At 47.0% G+C, this 13,370-nt stretch overlaps 1 pseudogene; it reads right to left on the reverse strand.

Moving 5' to 3' along the window:
* Window positions 1-445: 445 nt before the first annotated feature.
* LOC112831553 (U4 spliceosomal RNA) lies at window positions 446-633 on the reverse strand (annotated as a pseudogene).
* Window positions 634-13,370: the final 12,737 nt, after the last annotated feature.

Here is a 13,370-nt window from a genome sequence, read left to right on the forward strand (position 1 = left end):
TTAGTGCCACTGAACTGTACATTTAAAAATAGTTAAATGATAAATTTCATATTATATGTATTTTATAATTTTGTCCAAAAAAACACAAAAACACAAACAAACAAAAAACCATCAGAGAACTAGTAAGATAGTAAAAACTTGCAGCAGGCCAGGATCTGCAAGAAAACAGAGCCAAGCCTATGCTTGTAGCTTCTTTACCCCTGGGGGCACTCTGTTGATACCAGAGGGAGTAATAGAGAGGCTGACTGAGCTGTGCTTTCACAGCCCTGTGGGTCTGGGACAACAGGAATGCATCCTGGTGAATCCCTCCGGCTTCGGTTGGGACACCAAAGGGCTGAATGAGGAGTCATGGTGAAGTGGAAATAGACAGACTTCTGGGGGAATATAGGTTCCATGTTATCATCTCAGCACCCGGACGTGAACTGAAGTGATCCCAGATCTCTAGTGCTGAAAAGCACTGACAGAAATGTAAAATTATCCCTGAAAAAGATAACATCCAAGCCTCACTTGATTTCCTCAGACTTTAAAAACACAACATCTGACACACAAGAACCAGTGTACACAGGAGTCAATTAGCAATAATTGCGCCTCGGATAAACCTCATTGGCTACGATACTGCCACTGCACAAAGCTGTACTTAGGAGTCAAGACAACATGAACAGAACCAAAAGAAATAACAGAAAATAGAAACAGAATCACAGGGGCCCTAACACTGGAGTTATCAGATGTATACTTTTTTTTTTTAGACATATACTTTTAAGTAACTGTTTTCATGATGATCAAGGAGACAAAGGACACAACTGAAAACTTCAGTATGGAAATGGAAACTCATTTTTTAAAACATGGAAATTCTAAAACTGAGAAGTCCAGCTATGAAAATGAAATTGAGTAGATGGGTTTATGAGAAAATTAGACACGGCTGAAGAGAGGTTTAATAAAATTGAAGAGAAATGTCAAAATAAAATGTCCAGAATAAATAACAGAGGTACAAAAACATGGGAAATAGAGAAGAACAGGCACAAAATGGAAAGAACCCAAGGAAAATGTTCACACACACATAGCCAGAGTCCCAAAAGAAGGTAAGAGATTGAATTAGTCAGAAAGAAAAATTGAAAAGATACTGGCTCGGGATTTTCCAAAGTTGAAGAAAGACATCAAGCCACAGAAGCAAGAAGCCCTACAGATTCCAACCAGGAGAAAATAAAACAATATCACCACCAAAACACATCATAGCAAAATTATTGATAATCATAAACAAAGGGTTTTTTCTTAATGAGAGAAAAAGACGTTTTCTTCAAAGAGCACCTATTAAAATGACTGTCAACTTTTCAACAAACACAATGAAAACTAAGATATAATAAGTGATAGCTTTAAACTGCCAAAAAGAAAATAAACACCAGCGAAGAATACTACATTCAGTGAAGATACTCTCTGAAAATTAAAGTTAAATATTTAAGCGTGAAGCCCAGTATTGCTGACTACAGACCCGCGCCGTGCAGGGGACCTCCAGAACTAACTCATCCCGCACAACTGAAACTTCATACCAACTGAACAATGCCTCCCTGGGTCCCCCTCCTGCAAACCTCTGTTCCTAGGAGTCTGACTAGTTTAGGGACATCATATAAGTGGAATCGTGTAGTATTTGTCTTTCTGGGGCTCCCTTATTTCATTTTGCATAATGTCCTCAAGGTTTATCCATGTCACAGCAAAAACTGCAATTGCACTAAACTATCCACTTAAAGATAAAGATGGCAAGCTGAGTAAAAAAATAATCAAGACCCAACCATACCCGTGTAGTGTTGCAAGAGACAGATCTATAGCATATTTATTCAAGGGGAAATACACACACACACACACACACACATATATATATCCTACCAAATCTTACCAAAGCTGTGAAACTATATTACTATTAAAGTAGATTTTAAGTGAAAAAATTTTAGAGATAAAGAGGAACAGCTCACAATAAAATTGTCATTGTACCAGGAAGGTTAAAAAAAAATCTGAATTTACACACACCCAGTGATGGGACTCTGAGAAACAACAGCAAACAGAACTCTACAAGGACAAACAGATAAACCCACATCCACGTGGGATGTTTTAATACATGTCTCAGTAGCTAAGAGAAGCAGCAAGAAACATCAGCAAAGGCAGAGAAAATTCGAAGAAAGGCATAACAAAATTGAAGTCGGGGATGCATGCAGAAGGCCGAGCCGAGCAAAAGGCAGAAGGAACCACTCTCAAGCACGCATATCAAGCAGGTACAAACTGGATGATCTGCTGGAGCCTCAGCCACATCTCCACAAGCCCCAAGGAATGAGAGGTATCTGTTCTATTTCATCATATGATGGTTCCTCGAATGACAGCAGGCTTCCCCACCTCTGGCAGAGCTGGGGAAGTCCATCTGCCCCTGTAGGAGAAGCAAGAACCACTTGACGGGACATCCTGCATCAGCACAAAGCAAAGTCCCCATCCACCCAAGGGGAAGAAGACACTCCTTCCAAAGACGTGTCCAGATTCCTGGCAGAGCCTGGCCACCATGGGGGAGGGGCAGGACACCGGGAAAGCCCCCATTCATGGCCAGCTGGGGCCACCCAGGCAGATGGCCATGGGGAAAGGTGCCCACCTGACTCTGGGTCTGGGTTTAGAGTGCCTTCTCCCTAGCGGTCCCTTTGAAACAGCCGTCCGTTCCCTCCCCCAGACCACTAGCGTCCCTACAGTGCCCTGACATGATGCTGGCCATTGACCTGCTGCTCCCAGACTGTCGTGGCCACTGAGGGAGCATCAAATGCACAGGGCAGGGACTTCACCTGAAGTAAGCAACAGCCCCACCCAGGACAAACTCGGAATTCACCGGCTGGATGAAGGACAGGGACGCACCACTACTGATAATAACAAAAAGACTGTTTTCTTAAGTGCCTACTGTGTGTGAGCGTTGGGCTTGGCCTGTGATCCACATGGCGGCAGCAGAGAGGGAGAGTCTTACCTGACTTTACAGGTGAAGAGTTGGGCTCTGAGTGCAGAAATGAGACCAGCCTTCAGACCCGTCTCACTCAGGAGACCCCGGCTTCACTGCCTCCAGTGAGGAACTGGGGTCATGATCATCCCGCAAGGCTGCTCAGACTCGCACCAGGATGTGCCCCGTGCCCTGTGCATGGGAGGTGGCCCGGGCAGCCGTGGAGGAGGGCCTGCCCCACCAGGCCCCAGGCCTCCCCATCCCCGGTCTGGGGTTCCCCGGCCTCAGTCACACCAAGAGGCTGCTTCCGGAGGCAGCAGACATTCGAGAACCCTCAGCATTCCCCCTCAAGGCCCACGTCTGGGGCAGCCCGGTGGCCGGCCTCTGTGACCAGAGCAAGACTACTACCACTCTCTCCATCAGTGCTCACAAACAGCCTGCTCAGTGGCATCTCGGGCACAATTAGTAGCCTGCATTTACAACCCAAATAAACTCCTCTTTAAGGAGAATACTTTTCCTTCCATTATTTTATGGGCAACTGGTTAGAGACACTTAGTAAAAATCATTTAAAATAGCAATAAGGCCATGGTAGCTGATCAGGGACGGTGGAAGTATGCGTCATGAACATCCATTATCGTGGCAAACCCAGTGGAAAAGCCGGGGCCTCCGTGGGCAGTGTTGGAGTAACGCACACCAGCCGCCCTGGGCATGGGGGTCAAAGCCCCCCACCAGCCCCGGCCACCAGCAGCCCGTATGTGACCACTCACTCACGGCCCGCAGATGCCCTTTGAGGTAGGGATTGCAAAGATCTCCGTCACACAGAGCGGGAACCCAAGACACGGAGAAGCATGAAGGTGAAGTTTTAATCCTCCCCAAAGGCATGTTCAAGTGTAAAGATGATCTTGAACCTCTAAGTCCTGAGGACTAACACACCTGTGAGCCTTTCTTGATAAAAATCACGCAGATAAAACGCATCCAACCAAGAGATGAAACAAAAAGAACCCACGAGAACCTAGGAACGAGAAGCCACAGTGAGTGAGTGAATGATGCATGTCCACGTTCATATACACACATGTGCATGATCCATGCATCCATGAAACAACCGGGCTCTGACTCCACATTAACACAGAACTAAGACTTTTCAACTATTCGAGGAGTATTGGTTGCGGCAGAATGTCGGTGCCATAAACTGACCAGGTATAAACACTTTCAGCGACAGAACTTGGCCAGTGGGGAGAAAGAGCACGTGAAAGCTATAGACTCTGCACCTCTCCTCACGTCTCACATTGAAAATATATATATATATTTAAAAAAGGAATGACTCCATGCTTTCAAAGGTTTTGTAATTTATTTCCTCATTCCTAGATCAGTTAGGAATGAATACCCGTCGCACTTAAAAAATGTAGTGAAAAGTCTTTCCGTTTTACACCACTTTCTTTTTCTCCTGTTAAATTCAAGTACAGTTAGATTTATTAGTTTGTAGTTTTAAAAGCATGATGAGATAAACCCATTCTGATAAAAGTGTTTCTGTGAATCTGTGCATTCTACATCTGCCGTGGACGCTACTCTATCTGTCACTCACGTGTGTACCTGTGGGAAAAGTTGTCTGGAGAGACAGTCACTTGGGGCACAGTGTATTTTTCAATGACCACAAGGATGTCCTCTATCCCAAATGCCCTTCAGGGTTGTGACCTCGCTCTTCCCTCGGCAAGAGGCAGGTTCTGATCCTCCTCCCCTTGAATTTGAGCTGGCGTCAGTGACTCGCTTGTAATGGACACAATGCAGTGTGAGCAGCCTCTGCTACCGTCTGTTGCACCCTTTGCTCGCCAGGCCCTCCCCTGGGGCTGCTCCCTCCCTGGGCTCAGCAGCCATGCCTACAGAGCCTTGGCCACATGGCAGGTGCTCCAGCTGCTGGTCTGTGCAGAGTCCTCACTGCCCAGGCACCACACCGCCGAGCGAAGTCACCTCCAGAAGTTTCCAACGCCTGGCCATCAAGCCACCCGCTGTCCCCTGGGTCTTCCCAACCGAGGCCCCAGACACCATGGAGAGGAGACACGTACCCCTGCTGCAAATCCCTGACCCCCAGAATCCACAAGCACAGCCAGATGGTTGTTGGTTTATGCAGCCGTGTGGGGGGCTGTTTGTCACCGGGGAAGTCGCCAATGGTGTGATTATTTCTGAGTGGTAGGATTTTAGGTCATCTGTTGCTTGTTTCTTTGTGCATTACTTGAATTTTTTTTTTAATGACTATCGCTCTTAGAAAAACAACAATGTCATTGCTTACTGAAAATGCCCTTTCTGCTACATTCTTTGGTCCACCAGACAGCTGATTCCACCCGAAGGTATGTCGCTGCAAATCGGTATTTCCGTAGCCCGAGTTTATTTAAACCCAGGTTCAGCGGTATGAGACTGTCTTCTCCTTGGGGGCAGTCTGTATGGGGCTGAGGAGAGTAACCCAGAGACTCAGACTCTTCATAGATCCTGCTGCCACTGATGAGGACAAATCACCCGCTTTGGCAATGCATGTGGCCTGATTCTCCAGATAATTGTTTGTGTTCCAAACCACTTTGTACTGTGCTCAGTTGGACAAATGCTTCATGCCTCTGCCAGTCTGGGTGAAGGGCTTAATTCCCTGAAAAATCAGCTTGGCGTGCTGGTGTATGTCAATGCCCTTCCAAGGGAAAACTATCCTGGCTTCCATTATTCAAGAACTGTTCTGTCACTCAGCACTGGAATATCGCCCTAATTAAAAACCTCTCTGCTCCAAATAGCTCCCTTTACTTAGGGCTGTTTCTTTCCCTAATCATAGAAAAGCTGTTAGAAAGTCACTTTTTTTATGTAAGACCCATATGTCTGCACTCTAGCCTGTTAATGGGACAAACCCAAAAACAAAGCAGAAAGAAAACATAAATAGCATATACCCGCAGTTCTTAGCGCAAAGAAAAACACCATCAGAGTGTGTTTACAAATACGTTTGCTAATGGGCTAGCTGCACAACAATCACCAGGAAATCTGATAAATGAATTCAAAATACAGAACCAAATGGAAAAGGGTTTGCTTAATGTTTCAAGGCGCTTTTCTGCAGGCTGGAAAAATTCTCGGGAACAGAAAGCACCGAGGCTGAAATCTGGGGGAGCAGACTGCCTGCGAGCTGGGCCAGGAAGTCAGACATCCCGAGTTCATCCAGACTGCGTCGCCCCCCGGCCGCATGACCTCAGGCAGGTCCCACCACCATCTGTGCCAAGGAACTGAAGCCTCGGACCACGCCGAGGCATGAGACCATGTAGGTAAAGCAGCGAGCACAGAGTCTGGCTCCCAACAAGCTTGCAAAGACGAGTAGCTCATGTTCTCAGATCCGAGATCCAATGACACACTTGGCCAGCAGCGAGTGAGCTCCCCTCCACGGAAGACACCCCACCAGCAGTGGGCTGGGGCATGTCCTCCCTCCTCCGCATTCAGTGGCATCACGTGGGTGGCTGGAAGTGGGCCATGGTGGGAGTATTTACACCACGGAACTTGGCAAACACCATAAACCAAACCTTTCCTTTTTTCTTTTCTTAATAGAGTGGCTCGTTAAACATTTATCAGGACGACTCTGGACCCAACAGAAGCAAGATGAGCAGGAATGATTTAGAGAACACGGAAGAACAGGAGGGTGGGGATTTCGTGGGTCAGACCACATGACCTTCAAAAGTCATTCACTCACTCTTCAAACATGGCCGATGCCACACAGTGGAGGGCGATGGGGCTGCTGGGTGTGGACTCTCCGGTTCTAGAGACCGGACAGCTGAGGCTCCCATCAGCCTGGGACCTGCTCGGGACCTCAGAGCAAGGACTGGAGCTCAACCCCTCCGACTCCCCCCATCTGCCTCTTGTCGGCTCATCCTGGACCCAGAAGTCAACCGAGAGTCCCCAATAATATCTACACAATGACCAGGTTAGTGGTGTTCCTGGCACACAGAAGTGACTTAGCTGAGCTTCTGGCCCTGAGATCTGTGATTTTGCACAAGAACTACAAGAACCAAACCAAGTAAATAAACCCTTGAAGCCCCACATGAACCCACATTTCTAAACCCCACTGGAAAACAGTTAAAAATGGGGAGGGGGAAGGCCTACACTGATTTCCCTGTTCATCTGCACAAGCTACAGAATTAACTCTTTTGTTTTTATTATGGAACCAACTGAAACAACCCTTCAAATTAAGGAAATAACTTTACAAAGTTTTATGTTTTCCTATTTTCAAAATATTCATTGCCTCTATATGTCTCTCCTATGTGCTTATATAAAAGCATTTTTCTCCCATTTGCCAATTTTTAATGATTTTTCTCTCCTTCTACTTACAACAAAGCAATCATTTCAAATTAATTAAGTTTTCTTTAAAACGTATTATTGTAATGTCCCAGGTACTGAATGGTGATTTTGTTTCTGGGAGAACAAGCCTGCAGGAAAACACCATAAATTTTGCAAGGAGACCGTTTCAACCTCATTCTTTCCTCCAGCTTCTAGAGCAGGGAGTTCGCACACAGTAGTCTCCAAATAAATGGTGGAGAGAACAATGAATGGCAGTAATAATTGTTAGTGTCATTAATAATGAGAGGACATTTCTAGAAGATTTCCAAAAGTGTGCCTCTATCTTGCGTATGTTTCATTTTGTCCCAGCCAGCCTCTGATGTGCACCTGAATATATTCCTTTTTTATCGGGTAATGAGAAAACCAAGACCAAGAACGTGAAGTCATTCACCAAAAAAAACACACACAGGCCAAGGCAGACCTCGTTGCTTGAACCTGCCCCTTGAACCTGGTTTTCTGACTCAGAACGTACTCTAGGGTGAGCTGTGAAAGAGAAGTGGGACTGTGGCACCAGGACAAGTTAAGGTGTGTCCTTGAGCAAGACGTCCTCAACGCCCTGTCCCAGACCATGTCAGTCCTCGGTGTGGTACACAGCCTTCAAGACCAATGAGCTGAATTCCAAAATCAGAGTCATCTTAATACTTTAAGAATTTCAAGGAGCTTAGAAAATGTGAACACGGAGGCAAAAAAAAAAATTTCCCAGGTTATTTAGAAAAGAGAAAATTGACCTTGAATTTTGAGGGCCATTAAACCTTGTGCTATTTACTCCTTTATAGTAACGCTGCCCTGCCATGCTGAAGGGAGGCCAGACGCCACAGGGGAAGTGGCGGGCTGAGCAGAACCTCCCTGTGTTTCCCAGATGCTTGATGTCGTGGCAGGAAAAGGGAAACACTAACCTGGATGATCGAGGGAATGCAAATGTTCCTGACTTGGCTTCTTGCACACTTGGTCTCAAATTATTTGGAGTGAGAAATCGGAGTCCTGCGAGCATTTACATGGCAAGCAACCCAGTGGCTCGATCAGTAGGACGGACAGAGGATGCCAATCAGGGCTCTTTGGTAAGAAAATTAAATAAATTCCTCTTTGTTCATTATTGAATTTTATGATCTTCTCACGCTCTGGATGCTTATCTTCATTTCCCACTTTAGTCTCTCTTCTCTGGACAGAGGGAGCCCTCACATTGCCCTGTCCCATCTCTTTCCCCATGCTGAGCGTCTCTGCTAATGGCTCTTTCTTGTGGACTCTCATGGTCCCACCAGCAGAATACAGGGCCATCCCCGCCTCACCGAGCTGGAGGTAAAGCATTGCAGAGAGATACCGCAGAGATGCCAGCCTGGCCTGCTGTGTCAGCCTGCCTGTCCCTGTCCCTGGCCCTTTGCATGTGTCATGTCCCCCAGCTAGAACACAGAGCGGCATGGTGGGAGGCGGAGAGCCATGGAAGACACTTCATGTTCCTTGGCACCAGAAGCTGTGGGTTCAAATCCTGCTGGGGCACTACTTGTCTCACCTTGGAAATAGCAATTAGTTCTCTGGCCCTCACCGCTAGCACCCATAAGAAAGTCACCTTAGAGACGCTTGAAAACGTGTGCCAGCTCACAAGGACCCCCTCAGATGACCACTGGTCCACAGCAGTGGGACAAAGGTGGTCACTTTGTACACACAACACTGTCCTCACTGAACAGGGGTGGGCCCCTGACCCATTCCCAGGAATAGGGGATTGGGCCCAAGAATAATTCATGTCTTCCGCTGGGGACTTGTGCCATCAGGACTGGGAGCCACAGGAGGCCACAGGGACAGGGGGCACAACTCCAGACAGGAGGGTGAAAGTCGATTGCATAAGAAGAGCAGGAAGAAAATGGCAAGAGGCTCCGGACATGTCTTCGGATCTGATCCAGGCCAACTCCCAAGGTCCTGTCCACATTCCAACCCCGGGTCACATGAGAGGCTCAAGAATCCCTATCACCAGCACCTGCTTTCTGTTTTCACTAACCTGAGCCTCTGTCACCTACAGGCAAATGGTTTTCATTAATGCCACAAAAGAGGCCTGCAGCGGAGCTCCTGTCTCACGCCTGGGCCTCCACAAATACCCCTCCTCTCTCCCCACCACCCATTGGAATCAGACCCCACTCAGCAAGTGAGCTCTCAGCCCAAAAGGGACTCCAGAACCCACAGTTCCAGGTGGGTTCACAGTTCCTGTGAGCTTTTGGAGAAACTGAATTCTTACTAGAGCAGGATCCACACTCCTTGAAACCTGTGCAGATTACACCAGGAGAACCTGCAGCCTGAGCAGAACTGAGCAGGGAGAAGCAAGAGAGGAGCCTGGGCATCAGGCAGGAGGCTCAGGGGCCGTGAGCTGTCATGAGCCACAGGACACCTGGAGGAGCTCCCTCCTCCCTCACCTGCTGCCACCCAGTGTCAGGGACAGCCCGCGGCACCAGCCGTACCCTCTGTGCCCTTGGCAGACTCTGTGCTCCAGGCTCTGGCCAGTGCTTGTCCACTGCACCCAGAGCAGCCAGGTCAAGATGACCCCAGGCTGAGGGCCGAGCCCAGGGTGGATGGCACTGGGCATCAAGACGCTGAGAGCCCTTTGAAGCAATGTCGCCTTGGCTCGGATGAAACCCAAAGAATTAATGCTCCTCGATCCTTGATGAAATTATTTAAATTGTCTCTGATTTATCACTAACTCCATATGCATTGTCATTTTTAAGTAATTACAGAAAATATTGTAATCTAAGTGTTTTTACATCAGGAGCACAACTCCTAATGAATACTGTGTCTGCCTCCAGTCCACTCGGTAATGTGGATTGATGCCTACTGATTTTTTGAACGTGAACATGTGAGAGCTCCTTGAAGCCCCATTACTCTGGCCGGAGCATATATCTTCCTTCACTGGCCCATGAGGGCCTGGCAGTGGCCCATTCTTCCTCCCACACTTCTGGAGGCACCTGTCCTCCTGAAGATCCTGTGGGTCTTTCTTTGGGCCAGTGCCCCTTGGGGTCAGCAGGGGTGCAGGGTCCTGCAGGACAGGTCCAGCCACAGCCTGTGCCAAAGACGCCCAAAGTCAGCTTTCTCTCAGGTGTCTTAATCAGACAGGTAAATATATCACTTGCCAGGTGGATGCCAGGTCCAATGAGGTACACCAAGAAAGAAGATGTGACAGGTGTCCAGGCAACATCCTAAGTCCCATCTAAAGAGCCTGATGCAGGGGTTTGAATCATGAGATTTGAGGTGTGGTCTGCTCTGCTTCCTACTGGCTGGGTAGCCCTGGGACACCCTGACCTTGCTGAGCTCCAGGTTACCCTCCATAAAATAGGACTAATATCTGCCTCATCTACTTCACACGGTGGCTGGTTGAGGCGACAACTGAGGTGATTCATAAAAAAGCATTTTTAGGTTGTGAAGTGCTGTACAAGAATGGGGCAGAATTATTAGAGAAGAACAGCGACGTACAGAAAACACAGTGCTCCATCAAAGGCCAGAGAAGTGAGAAGCATTTTCCATAGGAATGTACACTACTCCACTCACTTTCTTGTAAATAAGAACAGAACTCACGCAACTATTTAACATAAACAATAAATAACAAGATATGATCCAATTCCTTAAAATGGATTATTAAAAGAAGGAAGATGGGACAGGGTTTGGTACACAGTAGATGCTCAAAAAAATTTTTTGCATGAATAAATGAGAAAAGAGACACAGAGAAGGGAGAATCTGTGTGCCTGTTGAGGAGCCACAACTGGGAAACAGGAGGAAGTAGAGAAAGGTGCTCCGTGGGGAGACAGAGAGCCACAGCAGACCCAGTGTGGGATGGGCAGCCCTGGGGATAACCGAGGGCAGCTGAAAGCTGCTCCAGAGGGAGAGAAAACACAGAAGAAGAAAGATGGGGTGGAGAAGAGAAGCCAAAACCCTCACCCAAGCACAGGAATGTTCAAATGCTCAGAAAGATAGAAAACAAAACCAATAACCAGAAGATGAACTGACTCCAGCTGAGATTCATTGCATGGGACAATTTGTTCAAGACTAAAATCATTATGTTCAGGATGCTTGAAGAAACAACAGAAATGAATAAGGGAGAATGTACTTCTTTTTAAGATTTATTTATTTATTTATTTGAGAGAGAGAGAGTGAGAGAGAAAGAACAAGCAGGGGAAGGGGCAGAGGGAGAGGGAGAAGTAGGCTCCCCGCTGAGCAGGGAGCCCGATGTGGGGCTCGATCCTGGAATTCTGGGATCATGACCTGAGCCGAAGGCAGATACTTAACTGACTGAGCCACCCAGGCACCCCAAGAATGTACTTTTAAAAGCACAAGAAACTACAGAAAAATAAAACAGGCATATAAGCGGGGTGCCTGGGTGGTTCGGTTGGTTAAGCGACTGCCTTCGGCTCAGGTCATGATCCTGGAGTCCTGGGATCGAGTCCCGCGTCAGGCTCCCTACTCAGTGGGGGGGCCTGCTTCTCCCTCTGGCCCTACCCCCTCTCGTGTGCTCTCTCTCTCATTCTCTCTCTCTCTCTCAAATAAATAAATAAATCTTTTAAAAAACAGGCATATAAGCAATAATCATAGATGTTTATTTTTAAATTAGAAAGTAGGATAATTTTTTTGAAGTTCTTGAAATAAAATATGTGATAAAAGGAACACATTTTGGGCAGAACAGAGTTAAAGGGAGAATTAGTGAATTGGAAATCATACTAAGAAACTCAGCTGAAATGCAGTGCAAAAGATTTATGTAGGTACACAGACATGGATGCACGTGCACACACTGCATTTTGTCAGTTCCAGATGTACTCTTTCACACTTTAACATGCCTGAAATCAGAATACATGTTACAGCCAAAGGTCACATACTGTCACACTCTGTCTGGACCGGGGACGCCTCCCAGAGAGAACTGGCATTTTCTCTGCCAGGCTCCCAAAAGCACTACCAACGTACGACCACTTAGAGTAAAATTTGTGGTGATGGATTCAACTGTAGACCTGGGTGTGTACAGACTTGGGGTTTAAAATTTCAGGGTAACGTTTTCTACCCAGTGGGTTCATTTGTCACTTCCTCTCACAGCCCTTCAGGGTCCCAGGTGTAGGTGTGGGTCTCTGATCAGACTCCTCACCCTTGGCATGTGTCTTCTGCCCAGGAAAAAGAGCAGGTCCTCCTTCCATCAGTGGCATCTTGGGTCAGTGGAGATGTGTTTATGTGCACACCTACACACACTCACACACAAACAGGTGATATCATATCTACCTAATAACTACTTCAGAAGAAGAAAAGAGATACGTTTCTGAAAAATGAAGAGTTTAATTTTTTCCAGATTTGGAGAAAAATAGGAGTCCTCCATTCAAAATTGCAGTGTAAGTACAAAGCAGGATAAACCAAGAGAAGTCCACATGAGGACACCCAGCAGTGAAACCACAGCAAGATGGAAAGAGGGTCTTCAACGCCAGCTGAGACACAGGATGGATACCAAACAGGATCACAAAGTAGACCAACAGCAGGTTCATCAACCACAACAGAGGCCAGAAGAAAATGAACAAGCGCCTTCAAAAGGCAAAAATAATCCCCAACCTACATCTTGGACCAAGACAAACCATTATTCAGGGAAACGAGGAAATAAAAACTCACAAGGACTAAAAGGATGTACCACCAAGGACTCTCAAGACCAGACCCCGGAGAGAGCCCTGCAAGGGGAGAAGGGCCCCTAGATGGAGCTCACAGCACAGCAGAGGGAAAGGAAGCTTTAGACGCTAATGACGCACAGAATGATGATATTTTGACTTGTGACACGGAGACAGCAGATTTGGGGGTTTAAAGGCAAAATTACATCATGGGTAACAGTATAGAAGGGGTGATGGTAGAGTGGCCCATGGGCAGGCAGAGTGTGCGGAGGTCCACATGAGCCCACACTGCCCACCCCGCAGTCAGCCTTCCCCACAATGCTCTCCCAGGGAAACACCACTTGGGTTTAAGACATCAACTTCATGGAACTTAGAGAGGTCTCAAGGCAATATTTTCAGCTATTATTTATACGGAAAACTTTATTATTTAGGTCCCCGAAGCTCAATTCAACATTTTA

Source organism: Callorhinus ursinus, unplaced genomic scaffold (genome assembly GCF_003265705.2).
Source record: "Callorhinus ursinus isolate GAN/ISIS: 27379988/994484 unplaced genomic scaffold, GSC_fseal_2.0 scaffold48, whole genome shotgun sequence".
NCBI lineage: Eukaryota > Metazoa > Chordata > Mammalia > Carnivora > Otariidae > Callorhinus > Callorhinus ursinus.